Consider the following 23,300-nt stretch of genomic DNA (forward strand, 5'->3'; position numbering starts at 1 on the left):
GTCCTCTCTGTCCTTCTTGTGCCGACCTATTCTTAGAAAATCTAGAAACTCAAATTTTACCCAAATTACCCCAAAACCAACCACATGGTTTAGGTATGTTGACGACATCTTCATCATTTGGAATCACAAAAAAGAAGAATCAATAGATTATCTAAACAAAATTAATTGCTTCCACAACACCATCAAGTTCACATTGGAACTAGAAAATGATAATAAACTTCCATTCCCAGACTTCCTTATTAAGAAACAAACTGACAATAGCATCAACCTGTCAATATATAGAAAACCTACTAACACTGGATGCAACCTCCATTTCGACTTATCTCACCACATATCCCAGAAACTCAGCATTATCCATATGCTCAAAAAAAAGAGCTATACTCTGTACCACAGACCCTGACGATCTACAAGAAGAATTAATGAAAATATCCAAAGATCTATCCCTAAATGGCTACCCTACCAGAATCATCAACAAGATTCTCTTTAGTGACATACCGCAAAGACAACGAGATGAAACCCAATATAAGAATCCGTGTTGTGAATGTGAATCGTAATGGCTACCCTACAAGAATCATCAACAAGATTCTCTTTAGTGACATACCGCAAAGACAACGAGATGAAACCCAGTACATCAGCTCGATAACAATTCCATTTGTTAGTGCCATATCCAGAAAATTAGCTCTTCTTCTAAAACCATATAATATCAGACTAACCTTCAAACCTATTGAGACCATTCAAAAGTTTATAAGATCACCAAAAGATAGCCATCCTTTCTACAAATACTCTGGAGTTTATAGCATACCTTGTTCTTGCGGTATTAATTACATCGGACAGACATCTAGAAGTTGATACAAGAATGAAAGAACATATAGGCTATGTAAGGAATAACAGACAGGATATATCAGGCCTTTCTTCACACTTTGCCTCTACCAACCATAATATTGAATGGGATACGAGTCATATGCCCTACATAGAAGACAACTACCATTCCAGAACATTTAAAGAAGCTGCTACAGTCGCCCGTTCAACAGGTAACTTAAATAAGAATCAAGGCCTAATCTTACCAGATATATGGAAAACTCTAATCAGATCATTTAACCAAAAAGAAATGAACTTTCATGGAAATTACATTAAATATCTCAACAAATAAAATGTTGCGCTTGTGACATGCATATTATATCATTGTATCATGCACAGTGATAACCTTATATAATTTTTAGAATTGTTGGTTAGTTTCCTAGTTTTTGTTACTTTCTATTGCTTACCAGTGTATTCCTTTGAAAATGCTGACAGATATCAGTCAGTGAAATGTTGGATATTAAACTAATATTTACTTGACTAACATACAGAATTAAGTCTTTAATTTATCAGGTGTACTGTTATGTTCTATTTATTTCAGTAATGATTGGCTTTCAGTGAAGTACATTCAGTTCATTAGTGGGTTTGAATTTGCTGATTTGCAACCCTCCTTTTAAAATAATTATCTTTACAACTCTACTAAAGGCATGATAAATCAGCTTACTGCACATATCGCTCCCACTAATCACAATATTCAGTGGAATATAGCTGCTATACCTTATATAGAAGAGAATTTCTTATTTCACCACAGTAAAGAAATAACTGAAGTAATTTGTTCACATGGTTCCCTGAGCAAGAACCCAGGATGATGTTTGCATGATATGTGAAAGTCTCTGATCTGATCTATAAATACTATAGACCTAATTAGGCCATTTGAAACATATGGAATTTAATGTGTACATCTTGAATTGGGTAGTAAATTGAACATATCAGTTATATTTTATTATCTTTCATATTTTCTACTTTTATTTTAATGACATCGAAATCCCAGTTTCTGCAATATTAATCATCTGCTGTTATAAAGTTTTTTGGACAAATTTAACAACGCTTACTGGACAGTTAGTTTATTATAGGACAGTTATATGGGATAAAAAAAAAATAATAATCACAGTATCAAATAATTGTTTAACATGTTCATTCCAGGCCATTCAAAAAACTCCTGCTACCACCTTCACCATCTAGCGGGTCAAGAGAATATTTCCTCTTTGCATATTATTATTGGTGGATGTCCCACATAGCATAATTGGTTCTTCAATTGTAACCAAATCTGCTTGGGGCAGGTGTGTTGGGAGTTTGAATGAATGTGTTTATTTAGAATATATTAGAAAATAATAATTAAGTAGATGACTATATATGGTTGGTATATCCAAATTACTGAAAGATGTAAATATGTGAATTAATCAGCCATTTGAGAATGGCAAATATAAGGGGGGGGAGAAGAAATTTGAATAGAAATATACTAATACCTCTATACGACCCCTCTTTATATGGTTTTTCGCTATAACAGCCTTGTGTAATTATGGCTAAGTTTCGATTTACGGCCTACAATTTTTCAATATACTGCCAAAAAAGTTGGGAAATCCCCTGTGTACGTCTTTTGTCATGTGTTCTAGGCCGGCCGCACTGCTCCGTGCAGGAACGCTACTTGCATCATCTTGTAGTCGCGCAATCTTCGCATAGTGCATAATTTGTCCCCGCCTTCTGTAAACGTGCTCATGAGTAGATGCATTTAGTGTTCAGTTTAGTAAATTAGGTAAATCTTCAGTATCAAAAGTAGAAGTGTTTATTTCTTCTTGCGTTCTGTTTCAACTATAAACATTGTTGATAAGTACATAATATGCATTTGTATGTAAATACATATTAAAGTGTGTATGTATTCGTGTTGCTATAAAGTGTGTACATTATAACTGATATTATTTTGTGTTTTTTAAATAGAATTCAGTATGTATTTGGGGAAAACATGAGCCCAAAACGTTCTTTAAATTTGGAGAGTGATGGAGCTAAAAAAAAAAAAAAAAAGCCAAAAATCTGTCTCACTAGAGACAAAACTAGATGTTTTGCTTCGTATTGAAGCTTCTGAAAAAATTATTGATATATGTAAGGCATTAGGGCTTGCGAAATCTACGGTTCAAACAATTCGTGCTAACAAATAAAAAATGAATGCACATTCACAGTCAGCTGCACCTTTAAGTGTTTCAAAATTAACATGCCAAAGAAGTAGCAATATGGAAAGAATGGAAAAATTATTAAACATATGGATTGAAGACAACAATCAATGGAGGATGCCAATGAGCCAAATGACTATCCAGGAAAAGGTGAAAAGTATTTTTGAAAATTTGAAGAGTGAAGGTACTAGTGAAGGTCCGGCAGATGAAACTTTTCTAGAAAGCCGTAGTTGGTTTGAAAAATTTAAAAATCGCCACAACTTGCATAATATTGAAATGAAAGGTCAACCAGCCAGTGCCGATGCCGATGAAGCTCTAGCCTATCCAAACATTTTGAAATCAATTATTGAAAGAGGAGGATATGTTCCTCAACAAGTTTTTAATGTGGACGAAACAGCACTTTATTGGAAACGAATGCCTTAAAGAACTTACATTTCAAAGAATGAAAGGGCTGCATCTGGATATAAAGTGTCCAAAAACCAGTTAACTTTGCTCCTTGGTGCGAATGCAGCAGGAGATTTTAAGCTGAAACTGCTTTTGGTATATGCTTCTGAAAATCCAAGAGCTTTAAAAGGATTGAACAAGAAACAATTGCCCGTCATTTGGGGGTCCAACAAAAAAGCTTGGATGAATGAAATGCTCTTCGAAGATTGGTTCAAAAATTATTTTTGTCCTGATATCAAAAAATACTTGCAGGAGAAAAATTTAAGTAACAAATTTTTGCTCCTATTGGATAATGCTCTAGGGCATCCAGTTAACTTATCTGATTTATCTGAAGATGTGGAAATTGAATATTTACCGAAAAAAACAACGGCCCTTATCCAGCCAATGGATCAGGGTGCAATAGCTACTTTTAAGGCATATTATTTACGAAGAACTTTCCGAAAACTTATAAATTAAACCAATGGTGAATTGTCAAAGAGTTCTGGAAAAAATTCAACATCAAAGATGCTATGGACAACATTAGCGAATCATGGAATGAGTTGAAATCAACCACAATGAATGATGTGTGGAAAAATATTTGGTCAGAATGCATTACAAGTAATGATTCTGAATTTGAACCCTTTTCTGAAACTAGAACAAAATATATTGAACCTTGCAAATGAACTTGATTTTGAGGATGTGGAAGAACGTGATATAATCGATTTGCTAGATGTTGATGGAGAACCACTTTCTAACGAAGAATTAATACAGTTAGAAACAAACCATACGTTTGATGAGGAACAATAAGAGCCAGTTGTTTGCTGACAATTAACCTCAAAGGATTTATCGAATGTGCTTACTCATTTCAGACAAGGAATAAAGATCCTACTTCAAAACGTTCCATGAAGAACGCAATGCCAAAGTTTCTCGTGGCATTAACACATTTATTAACTGCTACAAAGAATTGCAAAAAGAAAAGAAAAGGGACTCGATACAACAAACGTTGGACAAATTTTTTAAACCAGGTCCTCAGGCAACAACAGATGGTGACATTAACGAAGTGATGTCGTGCAATTTGTCATCAGACTGATTCAAAAATTAAAAAAAAAACCCGTTCATTTGTTATTTGTATTTTATTTTGTTTTATTTTATTAGTATTATAGAGTTATATTTTTGTTTTTATTAATAACTAATGTAAACGATATTTTAAATGAAATAAAAAATGCATTTTCAACCGGAAACCCAGTGATTTTCTATTTTTTTTTTTATAAAATTGGAATGGATCTTACTGAATTTATATGGCTTTATATGGAAATAAATGATTCGTTATACAGCATTTCACTTTGCGGCCGACTTTCCACGAACGTATAGCTACGAGGTACACTCATACCTCGGCCATATAGCGAGGTATGAGTGTACTTTCATTGCTCGCATATGAATTAATAATTTATATTTGTCTTATCATTTGTGTCTGTCCTATAAGTTGCTGGGGTGCAGTAAATAACATGCGATCCTATAAACTCTAGACTGTTTGCATTTATGATGAGAATTTAAAAAAAAAAATAAATAAATAAAAACCTTCTGAAAGAGGGAAAGAGATTTAGTTGGGAAATGTGAATAACTAACTGATAATAAACAGCAGCTGTATACATTGGTAGCTCAGTAAATAACTACAGGAAAGGGATTATCCAGTGAAATATGTAATCATCATTGGAATTATCCACCCTTTCAAAAATCCTATGTTTGTGATATTTTTATTTTTGTCAACCGGGCTTATGTCATATCAATAATAAATATTTCACATGTGATAGCTTTTTGTTGGAGATTGATGGATGCAATCTACTTCTTTTAATACAGTGAAGTATTCATTTTTATCCAGAAAGAAATGAATTTTTACTTACTACATCTGTTCATTTTAAAGACTGGAATGAAATGTTTCTATAGCGTGAAATAAGCATCCCCAACAGACACTGTTCTGCAGAAGCAATAAAGCATCTGTGTACTAAATTTATCAACAGATAGCATAATTAGAGACAACTGGATAAAATTTATCAACAGATAGCATAATTAGAGACAACTGGAAATGCCCTTCATAATGAAAAGCACGTCTCCTTCCCACAAACATTATGCTGCATGCATGCAAGAAAAAGTTTTACTGTAGTGCCAAACGCAGTGTCTAATTAAATATATTTGTTCTAACATCCTGTTTCAAATTTTCATTTGCAGAAAACGCAGTATAATACCTGTTTATAAAGCAGTCATTGGCAGAAAGTAAACTATTTATTTCAACCAAATATTCTAAAACAAATAAAGATGGATATGCATGTATATATAACTTGATATCAGTTCAAATTGTATTTTGGATTTTTAATATACAAGGGTGGTCTGAAAAGTTCTTGGACTCAACCATAGATGGCAACACTATTGGCATTTGTTTTCTAAGTTCATCTCTCATAAGCATCTATGTGAAATTGTAGTGCTCCATGTGAAAAAAAAAAAGTAGTTTGTTTTATACAGCTGTCTGAAGCAAAACTGTTGTCTGTATCTCTTGAAATGGATAAAATTGAGTATTGTGCAGTTATAAAATTCTTTGTAAAAGAAGGTTTACAAAGAAATTCATTCGAAGTTCATAAAAGTTTATGGGCACTCTTCTCCTTCATTTTAGACAATGAAGAAATGGACTTGGCCATACCACCCTTGAAGATGATCCACGTGAAGGATGTCCAAAAAGCGTAACGACACCAGAAATCATTGATCAAGTACACGATATGGTATTGGATAACCAGCGAGTCAAAGGGCATGAAATTGCTGAGATTATAGGCATTTCAAAAGAATGTGTAGGATATATTTTACATGAAGAATTGCAAATGAAAAAGCTTTCTGCAAGATGGGTGCTCCGCTTGCTCACAGCAGATCAAAAACACACTCACACGAAAACTCTGAACAGTGCTTGAAGCGTTTTAACAAGAATAAAACTGATTTTGTGCATTGATTTATTACTATGGATGAGACTTGGATTCACCTTTACACACCATAATCCAAACAGCAGTCAAAACAGTGGACAGAAGCCGGTTGTTCATTGCCAAAGACAAAGTCGGTTCCATTAGCAGGAAAGGTAATGGCATCGGTGTTTTGGAACATTTTGTTTATTAATTATCTTGAAAAGGATAAAACAATAACTGGGAAATATTATTTCGATCTTTTAACTAGACTAGACGAAAAAATTCACGAGAAAAGAGCCTGTTTGCAGAAGAAAAATTGGTATTTTCATCGTTAGGCAGAGAACTTTTCAGACCGCCCTCATAATTAAAACAGTTTATAAATGCTAATTTTACAAATAAAGTTAACTGAAAAAGTTGCAACTAACATGCGACATAAACTGAGTGAAAATGTACCTGCCTGAAGTATAAATGCTTGATATCAATATGTTAATGATATTAAATGTTTTGTTAATTAAGTATATGAAATATCCGATTGAAAATAGTTACATTGATTTGCAGTATTTATATGAGGGGGGGAGGGGTCTGGAAAGTTGTAATATATACCTAGAACAAAAATGATATTAAAGAAACATATAACCACAAGAAAGAATATATGAGAATATAAAAACATAAGTGACTTTCATAAATCTGCTACTAATGCGTTCTTTCTTATGGTTATATCATTTGCTTTTAGAGAAAACATAGGATTATAACTAGTCTCTCTATATTCAATTTGTAGATTTTTTTTAAAAAAACAAAAAAACATGATAACATTCAGAGAGAGAGGTGGCCTTTGGGAGTATCAAATTAACTTGGAATATCTCATAAAATAATAAATATTATAAAAATGTGCACCACTGATAACCAAAGTATGATATTCACTAATTGAATTAAATTTGAACCTTTTGCTATTAATACAAGATTCAAATAAGGAGCTACCCTTTCCCCATCCTATTTAATTTAACTTTAGACAAAACGTATTAAAGAAACATTTGGCAAATATTAAAGAAATATTAGTCCAGTTGGAAAAAATTCTGAATACAAACTGCTGCTGAAAAACTAGAATTACAAATTAACCAGTTATATTGTTACTTTGTATACTATACCAAGTCTTTAATACTAGATATTTAAAAGTATATAAAATATACTTGCAAATATTTAAAACAATGTTTGCACATGAAGTATCTTCTTTATGATGCTACTTATATATGGAGGCTATTAACTTCAGATGAATTGCCTTGTATCGTACTCAATTGTAATTCACATCAGTTGTTTTGGAATTTCATAATCCTTGAATATGTGATAACTGTGGGATAGTAATGCAGTTATAATTCACATGACATTAATCCCGCCTGCTTATCTGCTGTTAATCACAGTCCAAAAATATTAAATGGAAATCCAGAAATAAACAATTCGTATGTTTTAAATTGTGCACCATTCTGATTATGGTGATGAAATCTTGTGCCATCTGGAATTTTCCATTTATTATTTTTGGACTGAGATTGACTGCAGATAAGGAGGAGGTATTACTGTAATGTGAATTACGACTGCATTACTATCTCACAGCTATCACATATGCAAGGATTATGAAATTCCAAGACAACTGATATGAATTACAATTTAATAGGATACAAGGCAATTCGTGTGAAGTCAACAGCCTCCATGTATAAGTAGCATCATGAAGATATTTCATGTGCAAACTTGGTGTTAAATATTTGTTATGCTACCCACTTGTTAGTCACTTAGTAGCTGTTTTGGTTATCAGATTGACTGTCTCAGTATCTTAGTGCTTGTGGTCAATTAATCCTTATGGTATTTCACTATTTTTGGTCCCAAAGCGCTGGCAAAAAGTGGAAGCACTTTATGGCTCCAACGAGGAGCCATAAAGTGCTTTCTTTAATTGAAAAGGTGAAAGTTCTCAGCTTAATAAGAAAAAAAAAAATCGTATGCTAAGGTTGCTAAGATCTACAGTAAGAACAACTCTTCTATCCGTGAAATTGCGAAGAAGGAAAAAGAAATTTGTGCTAGTTTTGCTGTTGCACTTCAAACTGCAAAAGTTACGGAATGATAAGTACTTATCATGCATGATAAGTACTTAGTTAAGATGGAAAAGGTATTAAATTTGTAGGTGGAAGATATGAACAGAAAACGTGTTGCACCAGAAATCATGGTGTCTATACAAAGACTTCAGCAAGGGAACCCCCTGAAATGAGTGACAAGCCATTTACTGCAAGTATATGATGGTGTTAGATCTTGAATAAGGACCTTTTCGTCAAAAGGATCATTCATTCAAGATTTAACAAAAATACAATAATAATCAAGAAATACTTGTACTGTTAGTAAAGAAACAGATTGTTAATAGAGAACATAATTAAATTACTTTAAAATGAAGTACAAAAAAAGGAGGAATTTGTCTGTCTAGATAGAAATATTATTATTTGAAAACACTAGTAAGAAAAAATACTCTATGCAAAATGTACTTCAATGCAAACAAAGGTCCAAAGGTTGCGTGTGAGTTACCCACGATAAGCGTAACGCCCAAAGCGAAGGCATTTGTGGAAAGCGAATTGGACTCACATTCCCCGAAAAGAGGTGCTCTTGAGGAGAAGAGTTGTGACTTAACAATTTAAGGACCAATAGGAATGCATCATGAGAAACTTCTGCAACGAAAACGAGGGCACAACGAGGGATAATAAAAATGTGGGTTCGCACTGGTTTCTACCCCCGTTTTTTCTGTTCTTGGTTTCATTTGAACTCATGATGCTGACCAGCAGAAGGGAATTCTATGACTTCGGGCGGCAAATTTCTCCCCGTTGCCGACTGGCGAGATGATGGCATCCACCGACTCGGGCCATCAGTAGAAGTGCTACCGGAATGAGACAATGGAAGGTTCCTCCAGGGAAATGGGCAGTCTGACGATAGTGACCAGCGAGACAAGCGTTTGCCCAGCAGAGTGCAGAAAATGGTTGTAGGGGACGAGCAAAGTGACCTCCACGTGGACGCACCGCACTGAAGCAGTAAAGTATCTAACAGTAAAGGACAGATAAAGGGGACATGGTAACCTCATGCAGCGGTGGTGGTAATGTACAGAATTCTCTTATTTTATTAATTAGCATTAGAGGAAAAGGGTGAATCAATTTCTAGTTGGAAGAAAAATGCAATTGCCTAGAGCAGTGCTTTCCAACCTTTTTCACGTCACTGCACACCTCACAAGCATAAATAATTTCATGACATGCTGTGAAGGAACATTTTTCTATTAACATAATTAATTTCTTCTATTTCATACAGGGATTCAATTAATGAGATCTAAAAATATTTGAAAGAAAGATCTTTCAAATATTTTTGCATTATAATACATAAACATTCCAGCTAGACATTCGTTTCAGATTAGTCTTCTTATGCAGTCATAAGCATGAAATAAACGAAACAAATGGAATGAAAATACCTAATCCATACATCCTCAGTGATTGATATTTGACATAGTTTTTATATCGCGTCTATGAACTAAATTGTCAGATTTGACCGAGTGAAACTGTGATTAAATTTTTAGAACACTTATTTTATAAAATTATGATGTGAAAATACAAAAGTAAAATTAATTATACACGAAAGAATTACTGGGGTGCTTAAGGGTCAAAGCTGTATAACTGAGAGGAGACCTCCACATAGCCTTTAAAGGAATGCGGAGAACCGACCAGGGCTTCTGACCTAATGTCCAATCCTCACCTTCTCGTGGTGCACCCTGTTGGGTATCTACTTGGATACTGAACGGACGAGGATGGGCTGGCAATTTGGGATTTAGCCGACCAAATTGTATTCTTATTGGTTAAACCAAAATATAGAATGATGGTACAACATGACAAAATTTCATGCCGGCTGGGGCGTCGCCCGGTTAAACAAGGCCCCCGTTGTTTTCGCCAGGGAACCAGGGCGAACAGCGAAAAGTCAGCTACTGGAACAAATCTGAAAACAAACCCCAACTCAACATCACCAGAGTTAAAGATTGGTACTATCAACGTAAGAAGCCTGAATGGCAAAGAAATGGAGCTAGCTGAGGAATTAGATAAATACCAGATCAACATAATAGGGGTGACTGAAACAAAAAAGACCAAAACTGGTGAGATCTTTCTGAGCAATAAATACAAAATGTTATATTCAGGCAATGACAATCAAGGAAAAGAAGGAGTAGCCATAGTATTCAACACAAAATACGAGGCTAATCTTCTTGAATGGCAGTCAGTCTCAAGTAGAGTAATGTGGGCAAATATGAGAATGGGGAACTGGACAATGAGACTTATTTGTGCCTATGGTCCCACAGAAGGTTCTACTAAGGTAGAAGTGGAGGAATTTTTTGAGGCTTTAGAAAAAGCAACTGACACAATGAAAAAGGAAAAGTTGGTCCTTGTTGGGGATCTAAATAGCAGAGTAGGAAATGATTGTGAGACATACAAAAATATTTTGGGAAAATTTGGAGAAAAGAGCAAAGCTAATAATAATGGCAAATATCTGTTGGATTTCTGCTCAGGACATGGACTGGTTATTACTAACACCATGTTCCAACATAAAAATGTGCACAAATTCACATGGAGAGAAGAGGCTAGGAATAAGAAAAGTCTCATTGACTATGTTATTGTTGATAGTGATGTTTTCTCCTTGGTACAGGACACCAGAGTGTACAGAGGATTTGAAATTGGAAGTGATCACTATTTAGTCTTGAGCAGGATAAAATTGAATTTCATATTGAAAAGAATAACATGTAAGAAAGTTTTAAAGCGAATAAAAGTTGAGCAGCTCTCAGATGTGAACTGTAGACTAAAATACAGAAATATTATTGAAAAGAAAATGAAAGAGTTTGAGAACAGGAATCAAACCTTGGAGATTCAGTGGCAAACTCTGAAGGAAACATTGATTGATTCTGCCAGAGAGGCTTGTGGTGAGGTTGTGTGCAAGGATAAAAAAATCAGAACTCCCTGGTGGACACAGGAAGTTAAAGAGGCAGTGAAGGAAAAGAAGAAAGCATATCAAAAGTTCCTGGCAAATAAGTCAGCTTTTACTCTTACAGAATACAGAGACAAATGTAAGAAAGCTAAACAGTGTGTAAAACTTGCTAAACAAAAGTCATGGGAGGACTTTGGCAAGAATATAGAAAATAAATATCAAGAAGGTGGCAAAATATTCTGGAGGTTGTTGAAGAAGCTTAGGAATGGAGGAAAGAGTGCTGTAAAAGGAATTAGAGATGATAAAGGTGAAATGAAAACAGGAGAAAAAGATATCCTTGAAGTATGGAGTAATTACTTTGAAAAACTGCTAAATGAAACAAGCAGTGATGACAGCACAGTGATAAAAAACGCTGACCAGGCATGCAGTCAGGAATACATATCCATACTTGAAGTAGAAAAAACCATCAAAGGCTTGAAATGTGGAAAGGCAGCAGGAGTAGATGATATTCGACCAGAAATGCTGAAGTATGGTGGTATAAGAGTCTTACAGTGGCTGCACTGCATAGTTCAGAAAGCCTGGACAGAGGGACGAATTCCCAATGATTGGAGTAGAGCTCTCATAGTACCCATATATAAAAAGGGAAATAAAACTGAATGTGAGAATTACAGAGGTATTTCCCTACTGAGTGTTCCTGGCAAGATCTATGCAAGTATACTTGAGAAACGGTTGAGAAGAATTGTGGAAGAAAAGCTTGGTGAAGAACAAGCTGGATTCAGGCCAAATAGAGGCTGTCAGGATCAGATCTTCACTTTACGACAAATAGTCGAGAAAGCATGGGAATATAACAAAGATCTGTATTTAAGTTTTGTCGATTTGGAAAAGGCATATGACAAGGTGCCAAGAGAGAAGCTATTCAATACGCTGCAGTTATATGGTGTCAATGGGGCATTATATCAAGCAATACTTAGTCTTTATTTGAGTTGTGAGTCAGCAGTTAGAATTGAAGGAAGTACAGGAAGATGGTTTAATATTAAATCTGGTGTGAGACAAGGATGTACATTATCCCCTCTGTTATTCATTATCTATATGGATCACATTATGAAGGAATGTAGTATTAAACCTGATATCAAAATTGGAGATGTTAATGTCAGCTCTTTGCTTTATGCGGATGATGTTATACTTCTAAATAAATCCGCTACAAGTCTGCAAGATTCTCTGACTAAATTGAATAGCTGTTGCAATAGATATGGTATGAAGGTCAGCAATAAAAAGACAAAGACAATGAAAATAGGCAGAATCATTGAAAATGTCAACTGTGTTGTGAATGGAGAACCTGTGGAACAAGTAAAACATTTCAGCTACTTAGGCACAATTTTTACTGAAGATGGTAAACTAAATATAGAAATAGACAACAGAATCAGCAAAGCTGGTATGGTGGGAAGTCAATTGAATAAATTCATATGGAATAAGAAAGAAATTAGTCTGAACACTAAATTAGCTGTATACAAGACAGTGTTTAAACCAATTTTAACTTATGGATCTGAGAGCTGGGTCAGAAGTAAAACACTTGACCAAAGACTAGAGACCGCAGATATGAGATTCCTAAGAAAGATTAGAGGCGTGAACAGATGGCATCAATGGCAATATCATATTAAAAATGAGGATATTAGGAAAGAACTTGACATTGTCAGCATCCCGGAATGCGTTAGCAGAGCTACTCTCAGATGGTATGGTCACTTAAATAGAATGGGAGAGGAAAGATTAGCAAAACAAGTGTTTTCTGCCAGGTTGGCAGGAAAACGACCCAGAGGAAGACCAAGATATAGGTGGATTGATACGGTACAAAGTGCCTTAGACGATAGAAATATAAGATCTGATAATGTTGGAGTCTTGACAAGTAACAGACTGATTTGGAGGAAAATTGTAGATAGGAAGTTAGTAATGATGTAATTTTTTCATGTAGTACTGTCATATCCTGTACACCCCTTGAGGGTACATGGCAGGAATTTGATGATGATGATGAAGAATTACTATGTATAAATATGCATCATCATCATCATCATCATCAAATTCCTGCCATGTACCCTCAAGGGGTGTACAGGATATAACAGTACTACATGAAAAAACTACATTATTACTAACTTCCTATCTACAATTTTCCTCCATATCAGTCTGTTACTTGTCAAGACTCCAACATTATCAGATCTTATATTTCTATCGTCTAAGGCACCTTGTACCGTATCAATCCACCTATATCTTGGTCTTCCTCCGGGTCGTTTTCCTGCCAACCTGGCAGAGAACACCTGCTTTGCTAATCTTTCCTCTCCCATTCTATTTAAGTGACCATACCATCTGAGATTAGCTCTGCTAACGCATTCCTGGATGCTAACAATGTCAAGTTCTTTCCTAATATCCTCATTTTTAATATGATATTGCCATTGATGCCATCTGTTCATGCCTCTAATCTTTCTCAGGACTCTCATATCTGCGGTCTCTAGTCTTTGGTCAAGTGTTTTACTTCTGACCCAGCTCTCAGATCCATAAGTTAAAATTGGTTTGAACACAGTCTTGTATACAGCTAATTTAGTGTTCCGACTAATTTCTTTCTTATTCCATATGAATTTATTCAATTGACTTCCCACGATACCAGCTTTGCTGATTCTGTTGTCTATTTCTATATTTAGTTTACCATCTTCAGTAAAAATTGTGCCTAAGTAGCTGAAATGTTTTACTTGTTCCACAGGTTCTCCATTCACAACACAGTTGACATTTTCAATGATTCTGCCTATTTTCATTGTCTTTGTCTTTTTATTGCTGACCTTCATACCATATCTATTACAACAGCTATTCAATTTAGTCAGAGAATCTTGCAGACTTGTAGCGGATTTATTTAGAAGTATAACATCATCTGCATAAAGCAAAGAGCTGACATTAACATCTCCAATTTTGATATCATGTTTAATACCACTTTCCTTCATAATGTGATCCATATAGATAATGAATAACAGAGGGGATAATGTACATCCTTGTTTTACACCTGATTTAACATTAAACCATCTTCCTGTACTTCCTTCAATTCTAACTGCTGACTCACAACTCAAATAAAGACTAAGTATTGCTTGATATAATGCCCCATTGACACCATATAACTGCAGCGTATTGAATAGCTTCTCTCTTGGCACCTTGTCATATGCCTTTTCCAAATCGACAAAACTTAAATACAGATCTTTGTTATATTCCCATGCTTTCTCGACTATTTGTCGTAAAGTGAAGATCTGATCCTGACAGCCTCTATTTGGCCTGAATCCAGCTTGTTCTTCACCAAGCTTTTCTTCCACAATTCTTCTCAACCGTTTCTCAAGTATACTTGCATAGATCTTGCCAGGAACACTCAGTAGGGAAATACCTCTGTAATTCTCACATTCAGTTTTATTTCCCTTTTTATATATGGGTACTATGAGAGCTCTACTCCAATCATCGGGAATTCGTCCCTCTGTAAAGGCTTTCTGAACTATGCAGTGCAGCCACTGTAAGACTCTTATACCACCATACTTCAGCATTTCTGGTCGAATATCATCTACTCCTGCTGCCTTTCCACATTTCAAGCCTTTGATGGCTTTTTCTACTTCAAGTATGGATATGTATTCCTGACTGCATGCCTGGTCAGTGTTTTTTATCACTGTGCTGTCATCACTGCTTGTTTGTATAAATATGCTAATAATAATAATTTAATGACAAAATAAACATTTTAAGTATTAATATAAATATCTGCAATATTCTTTTGCCACAGTTAATACATATATTTCCTTCTTATTTCAGTGAAATACTTGGGCTCGTTTCTGTGAATACAACTTTTTTTTATATCTGGGTCTATGGTCGAAAGAGCTACATGCAATTCATGATCAAGACTCTTCAATGATGATTTCTATAAATTCTTGATAGTGAGCACAGAAGAGAAACTTTGTTCACACATGTATATTGTAGCAAATGGTAAAAGAATGTTTATAGCTTTTTCACCAATAGATGGAAACTCCTTTTTTGCAGTTACCCAGAATTGAGATAATGGAACATCCTTAAACTCAACTTCAAGGGTACAATAATTTTTTAAGTCTAATAACTCATCCTTTTCTTTCACTGATAAATCGAATGCCATGTGATCTAACAAAGATGCAAATGGATTTCGAACCCAATCAAATTTCTTTGTTTCCGTTAATTCAGAGTAGTGATGAAGCTTTCTCTCAAGCATGCATAGGTGTTGATCTACAAGTTCTAGTAGTTCTTTTTTATGATTCGAACTACAACACCGACTAAACATTTCAAGAGAACCATTTTTCACCACATCTTTCCAAAGATGAATTTTGTTTTTGAATCCATTAATTTTGTCAGTGCAAGTTAATATATTCTCAAGCGGTCCTTACATTTTTCGAATAAGTTCATTTAAGTATTCAAATATGTCAGCTAAGTAGGCCATTTTTTGCAACCAGTAATATTCAGCTACCAGTATTCAGCTAAGTTGTCTTCCAACTTAGCTGAATACTGAGAGTTACCCTCAAAAAATACTTTTAATTCTTCTTTCAGCTCATGAACTCTGGACAGAATTCTCCCTTTCGATGGCCAACGAACTTCAGTATGGAACAACAAAGATTGATGCTCTGATCCCATTTCATCACATAAAATTGAAAAAAGATGCAATTGAAGTGGTCTACTTTTGATCAAATTCACCATTTTTATAATGTCATTAAGTGTGGACTCTAATTCTAGAGGTAAACTATTTGACATGAGAGCTTCTCTATGAATAATGCAGTGTATTATTTGAACATCAGGGTTTTCAGACTGAACTTCGGATGCCAAGCCTCTGACCCTTCCTGTCATTTCAGCTGTGGCATCAGTACATAAACTTATGCAATTTTTCCATGAAATTTTGTTTGTATCAAAGTATTCATTGATCACTTTAAAGATTTCCTTCCCAGTTGTTTGTTTCTGAAGTTCTTTGCAGAATAAATAATGCTCTTTCAACCCTTTCCCATCAGGAATTCTAACAAGGGCAATTAGCTGACAAACAATTGCTAACATCTGTTGATTCATCAACCTGTAAGGAAAATTTCTTAACTTCACAAATTTTCTGGATTAGTGTTCCTTCTATGCTAACTGACATGTCTTCAATGCGCCTGCTGATTGTATTATTTGAAAGCAGTACTTTTTCAATTTCTTTTACTTCGTTGATTCCAAGCATAGTTTTTCCACACAAGTTGGTAAAATGAGTGATTCAGCAATTGTGCGAGGCTTCATGGCTTTAGCTATCAATGTTGCGACTTTGTAACTTGCATCTAGAGCTTTATTAGATACCGTTGTGGCTGATCTCATGAAAGAACTTTGCATTTGAATTTGAGTTCACAGACATTTAAAATAATTAAAATCCTTATCTATGTACGAAGGATGCTTGGTAGAAAGGTGTTGATGTAGTTTATTTGGCACCATCGCTTCATTTGACAACTTTTCCAGGCATATGAGACATTGAGGCACAGAAGAATTATCGGAGCACACGAAACCAAATTTCAGATAATCCTCTTTATATAGTCTATGACTATGTTGCGCCTTAAACTTTTTCTTTGGTTCACTTTCTTGGGCTCGCAAATTTGATGGATTTTCTGATTTTTTTTAAATATTTATCCATTATTGTGGTTAACTGAAAATTAAATTTAATAGAATTAAAATATATGCAAATAAACAAGCCATTGAATAGAAAGATATAAATCTCATGAAACCTAAAATACTACATTATAATTGAGGATATCAAATAGGCATTTTAACTAGGGCATCCAAAATACCGGAACACGCAAAACTGTGTTAAGAAAATTCCTATTAATGACAGAAAGTCTATTTTTACCAAGCTTAAGCTATACAAATAGCACATTAATCATATTTGTAACTCATAATGTCAGCGTCCATTGTCCAAAAAATATCTCGGATACCTTTTGATTCCGAAGAAAATACATTATGAAAAAATGGTTAACTATAAGAAAAAAATGACTCACCAGTGTTTATTTTATCATGCGAAGGTACTTCTTTCTTGTATGACCGTTATAGCTTCAGCTAAAATGAATGTTATAGATCGATAACAGGAAAAACCATCTTTGTCAGCAAATAATAACAATTCGACTTATGTTCCACAAACTATCACATTTGTTAAAAATTCAGAAAAAGGTGCAATGAGACATTCCCACTAAGGTGTTTTACACAGACCACTTAGCAACACTGAACATCCACTTGAACTTTCACACAATGAATACAACCACTGGTACTCTCACAACACAACAGACAAGTTGGAACTGAAGCAGAGTAATGATCTTCTGAGTCGTAGATGCAAAATGTGAGGGAGGGAGTAATGGGAGGAATGGTGCCTGTGACATTCTGAGAGGTCGCCTTCACGTGTGTAGCTAGAAAAGAGCAATAAAGCTAAAAGGGAACCACTCGGCAGCCTAGCCTTCCGGTACTGTCCCCCCATAATCAGGACTTTGCGGTTAAATTTTTCGCAGCACACTTCCAGTCCTTTTGCGGCACATCGGTTGGGAAGCACTGGCCTAGAGAACCTTATTATTATTATTTGACACCTCCAGGGAGTCCAAAGACTCATCGAGGGAGAGTGTGCCAATAGCATCGAACAATTGGTCCCCTTCCAACTACTAACACTCAAACTTACTTAACTGAGCCATTAGTAGCAGAGGCTCTACCAATCGACCAACCTTTGCCAGCATGACTTATATGCATTGTAACTTGTTAGCTCCATTGGACTGGTAATCGGAGGACTTAAGTTCTTGTGTGAGATCTAATTAACATGGTGGGGTCTGTGTTAGCTTTTGAAGTTAAAATTGTAAACTTCTATTTTCCAATGCTAAGTGTGTTTTAGTTGACCAGAGGATATGCATTATATGTTCATTAACTAGCGTGTTCATTTATGATTGTCAGTTGATTTAGTATAGGTAATATGATAAGCTTTTGATATGTTAAACCTAATTAAGCTCATTAGATCTTTAATAAACATGTTTTACTATGTAAGCCTGAGTTTTGCTTGAGCATGAGACTAATTTACTACTCATAAAAGTTTGAACCTATGCATAAGGGGAAGGTATAGAATAATTAGAAAGGATAGGGCCAAGACTGCAAACTGAGATCTCTACAGATGCTATATATATTTAACGAATATAGGTAGCTGTTAGAACTCTGGAAAAGTTTTTGAGCAAGAATTCTTCTGTCCTAGGATTCTGACTGGCGCAGCTGGAACAAACAAATTTGTCAGAATTCGAAAAGGAGATGGCCACAGAGAGATAGACTAGAGATCTCATTCTTAGTTGGCACAAGAGGGGATAATAGTAACATAGATTTAAAGAAAAACCACGATGTAACAATGCTTAAATATTCAGGAATAGGTTTGGACTGAAAAATATAAAAATTACTGGAGAGGCTATGTCTGCTAATGAAGCTGCTTCCACATTTCTGGCATAGTTGAAGAAGTTGAATAAATAGAAAGGATACCATCCAAAACAAGTCTTCAATTGCAGTGAGACTGGACTCTTCTGGAAGAAGATGCCCAATAGAACTTACATTCATAAAAGTGCAAAGCAGGAGGCACCAGGGCATAAAACATGGAAGGACAGATTCATTCTGGTACTATGGCAGTGTTGCAGGGCACATGGTAAAGCCAGGTAGTGTACAGAGCGAAGAACCCACACACTCTCAAAAACAAAAATTATCTGCCTGTGTTCTAGCAACATAATCAGAAAGCATGGATGACAGCCATCTTGTTTATGGAATGGTTCCACCAATGCTTCATCCCAAAAGTGAAAAAATATTTGGAAGAGGGGTTGGCATTTAAAGTCCTATTGATAATAGACAATGCACCTGGCCATCCTGAATCTGCTATGAAAATGTTGAAGTTGTATTTTTGCCTCCAAATGCAACCTCATTGCTTTAGCTCCTTGACCAAGGCATCATTTGGTTTGTCAAAGTCGTATACACCTGCCTTGTATTTAATCGCATTCAATCAGCAATTGATGCAGATCTTAATCTGTACATAATGCAGTTCATGAATCACCCCTATTGCCGATGCAATAACGTTCATCAAAGCTCCAGTAGATGAAAACCAGAAACTGTAAATGCTTGCTGGAAGAACCTATGGGGAAGTTATGAATTATTTTAAAGGCTTCTCGGGGGATTGATGGAGAAGTTAGGAAAATCATTCACACGGCAAGACAAATTGGTGGAGAAGGATTTGCCAAAGAGGTGGAAGAATATATTGAAGACCATTGAGAAGTGTTAACAAATGAAGAATTGGAAGAACTTGTTGAGTCATCTACAGAGGAAGATGAAGAAGAAACTGAAACAGAACCAGCAGTGTAGTGTTTTGAATTGCACAGACATTAAAGAACAAAATTATGGAATATCATCCTCAGATGGAATGCAGCATTAAAGTTACTTGTAGGATCACTGAAGGATTCGAACCTCTGCAGCAACACTTTGATGAGTTAAAAAGAAAGAGGCAACAACTTACAATTGCAGTATTCTTCCAAACGGTTTCAGCAAAAAACCTTCAACTATTGAAGATCTCCAACCATCGTCATCGTCAATGATCCCCATTTTGATGTATCATCAGAAGGTTAATTGTAGCCTAACGCTACATCACAATGCCTACATCATTCACCTCATCACGTAGGCATTGTATCATCTCACATCATCACAAGAAGAAGGGTGAGTACAGTACAATAAGATACTGTATTTTGAGAGAGACAGAGAGACCACATTCATATAACTTTTATTGTTCTATTTTAACTATAATTATTCTAATAACTATAATTGTAATTCTAGTGACTATAATTGTAATTCTAGTGACTATAATTCTTCTATTTTATTATTGTAGTTATTGTTGTTAATCTCTTAAACTTTATCATAGGTATGTATGTATAGGAAAAAACATAGTGTACATAGGGTTTGGTACTATCCACGGTTTTAGGTATCTGCAGAGAGAGTCTTCGAACGTATCCCCCACAGATAAGGGGTGACTTCAGTACTCGTCTCAGTATCCCATAATGCTTTGTTTTAGAATATCAAGACAGTTGCTGTGTTGTGAAGTTAACAGCCTCTGTATACAAGTAGCCTAGTTATCAAGATACTTCACACACAAACTTAGTTTGCTTACACATAGGTATGGATTAAAACAAGAATGTAATTTCTTGTCAATTATGATATTCACTATATCATTTCAAAATTTTCTTAAGCAGAGTTAAAATAGAAATATATAATCAGTCATATATAATCAACAGTCGACTTGTTGTTTTATATGAGCAGAAATCTGGAGATAATAAACCCAGCCCTGCAAATCTCCAAAAATAAAATCCTTACAAAAGTCTATGTAAGCATGTAAGAGAGAACAAACTAAGTAAATGGAGAAAACATAATCAAGAACAGTTCCAACTCTTCAAAATAAGGGCAGCCAATTGCAGAATTACAGAAATTATATAATTGGAATTGTGAGATTAAGAAGACTAAAAGTTAGTAGACTAAGAATTCAGACAGTAGTAGTAGTAGCACATGAATAAACATGAGTAACACATCGAAAAGAAAAACCTGTAAGAAAGTTTTAAATAGAATTTAAGTCAATAGCAGTTTCAGATGTGAATTGTAGATATACAAATATTGGAGAAAACGTTTGGAAACAAGAACCATACTTCTGACCAGGATTCAGAATTATGTAGAACGGCCAATGTAAAATTTTTGTATCTTATTTGAATACCTCTAGTTGGCTAACCTTTAGTAAGTCTATTGTCCTTTAGGGACCAAGTAATAAAATTTGGTAGATGGGGGGGGGGTAGAATCAGCATAGAAGCATGTAGCAAAGTTGTCTGCAAAGGTAGAAAAATCAGAATGTGATTTAAGAGCATTAAAGAGATAATCATGAAAAAAGAAGAAATTATGGTAGCTGGCTGAAAATCATGGAAAGATTTGGAAGAATGTAGAAAAGAAACATAAAGTTAGCAAAAATATTTTAGACGCTATTGAAAGATAAGAAAGCTTTTTTACATAGAAAATCAAGTGTTCCACTAAGAAAGGAATAAGAGATGATAGAAATGACAAAAACATGAGAGAAGGATATGATAGATATCTGAAATAATTTCTTCAAAAAATCAGAAAAATGACATTGATTCTGGGCTAATTGTCTATTGCCTTCTTTACAACTTTGTCTAGATATATGTTGAATAGGCATGGGGATAACGGGCATCCTTGCATTACTCCTTTTTGGATCTCTATGGGTTCTGTTATGAGTGTATGTCCTTTTTAATTATTGCATTTGTCTTAGAGTAATATTTTATCATAAATTGTATTATATATTTGTCTATTGCTTTTTCTAGTAGAACTCGAAGAAGGAATTTCTCTGTTGATGTTATTGAAAGCTTGTTTCAAGTCCACAAAACACAATATAGTTCTTTATGGTTTTCCCAGCTGAGCTCTGCTAGTTGGTGCAATCTGAAAATCTGGTCTATTGTTGAATGGTTTCCTCAGAAACCAGCTTGTTCTCTGCCTATCATATCTTCATAGGTGTTTTTTAATCTGTTGTGTATAATTCTTATGAATATTTTATAGGTGTGGAAGAGTAAATTGATCTGTCTGTAATTTCTGCAGTCTCTTTTGTCTCCTTTCTTGTATATTGGGATGATCTTTCCAGTTCCCCACTCATCTGGGATCTCTCCTGTTTGTAGTATTTTATTGAATAGGGTGTTAAATATTCTACTGATGTGCTGCCTCCATATGACCACTGTTTAGTAGGGATAGTATCAATGCCAGGTACTTTGTTTTTCATCTGTTTTATTGCATATCTAATTTGTAAAATTTTTTTGGGTGATCATTATTTTCTTCTGTTGTTGGCATTGTAGTTTTGTTTCTTTGGTGAAAGATAGTCTTAAAATGGTTTGACAAGATTTTTCTTATATCTTTGATATTCCCAGTTTCAGTCATCTTGTTGTTTATCATTGTTACTGCTTTTGCTGAGAATTTCTTTGTAATTTCTTTCATAGTGTCATGGAAGACTTTTAGGTTGTTTTGTTGGTATGCTTCTTGGCATTTCTTAGCTTTTTCTTCTAACCATTTTTCTTTGCCTTTTTTGCATAGGTTATCAACTTTATTTTTTAGTACTCTGTATTTTTCTCTATTCTCTTCATTGTTTTGTTGGTTTACAAGTATCTCGGCCTCTCTTTTCTCTTCTATTGTAGCTACGATTTCTTGGGTTATCCGCTGTTTGTTTATTTTGGGTTTGGTACGTAGAATGTCTTTTGCAATTGGTAACACTGTTTCTTTTCCTTCTTCCCAGTATTTTCTGCTGTTCTGGAAGATGAAGGGTTTTAATTTCAAGCACATCTGTTCTAAAAATCGACTTCTGCTTCAACAAGGACGTGAAACACGTGGCCACCCTGCACATGGAAAAGATCAGCAAATAATGTACAAACATTAAGAAGCTTTGATTTCGACACTGACCACGAAATATTAACTGCCAGAGTGAAGATAAAATTCAACAAGAAAAACAATATCGGAAAAGAAGAAAATGTCAACCTATCGAAACTAAACGATAGCTCAAGCAGAAGTCGATTTTTAGAACAGATATGCTTGAAATTAAAACTCTCCATCTTCCAGAACAGCAGAAAATACTGGAAAGAAGGAAAAGAAACAGTGTTATCAATTGCAAAAGGCACTCTTGGTACCAAACCCAAAATAAACAAACAGTGGATAACCCAAGAAATTGTAGCTACAATAGAAGAGAAAAGAGAGGCCAAGATACTTGTAAACCAACAGAACAATGAAGAGAATAGAGAAAAATTCAGAGCACTAAAAAATAAAGTTGATAACCTATGCAAAAAAGCCAAAGAAAAATGGTTAGAATAAAAAG

General features: G+C 34.9%; 1 protein-coding gene across 1 annotated transcript in view; it reads left to right on the plus strand.

The window, feature by feature from the left end:
* LOC150105345 (dnaJ homolog subfamily C member 11) overlaps positions 1-23,300 on the plus strand; it is a 245,794-nt gene that overhangs the window by 22,837 nt on the left and 199,657 nt on the right. The gene's annotated exons all lie outside the window — the stretch shown is intronic.

The sequence above is a fragment of the Typopeltis vanoorti genome, chromosome 6, assembly GCF_054136105.1.
Source record: "Typopeltis vanoorti isolate ZY-2024b chromosome 6, IOZ_Tvanoo_1.0, whole genome shotgun sequence".
Taxonomy (NCBI): domain Eukaryota; kingdom Metazoa; phylum Arthropoda; class Arachnida; order Uropygi; family Thelyphonidae; genus Typopeltis; species Typopeltis vanoorti.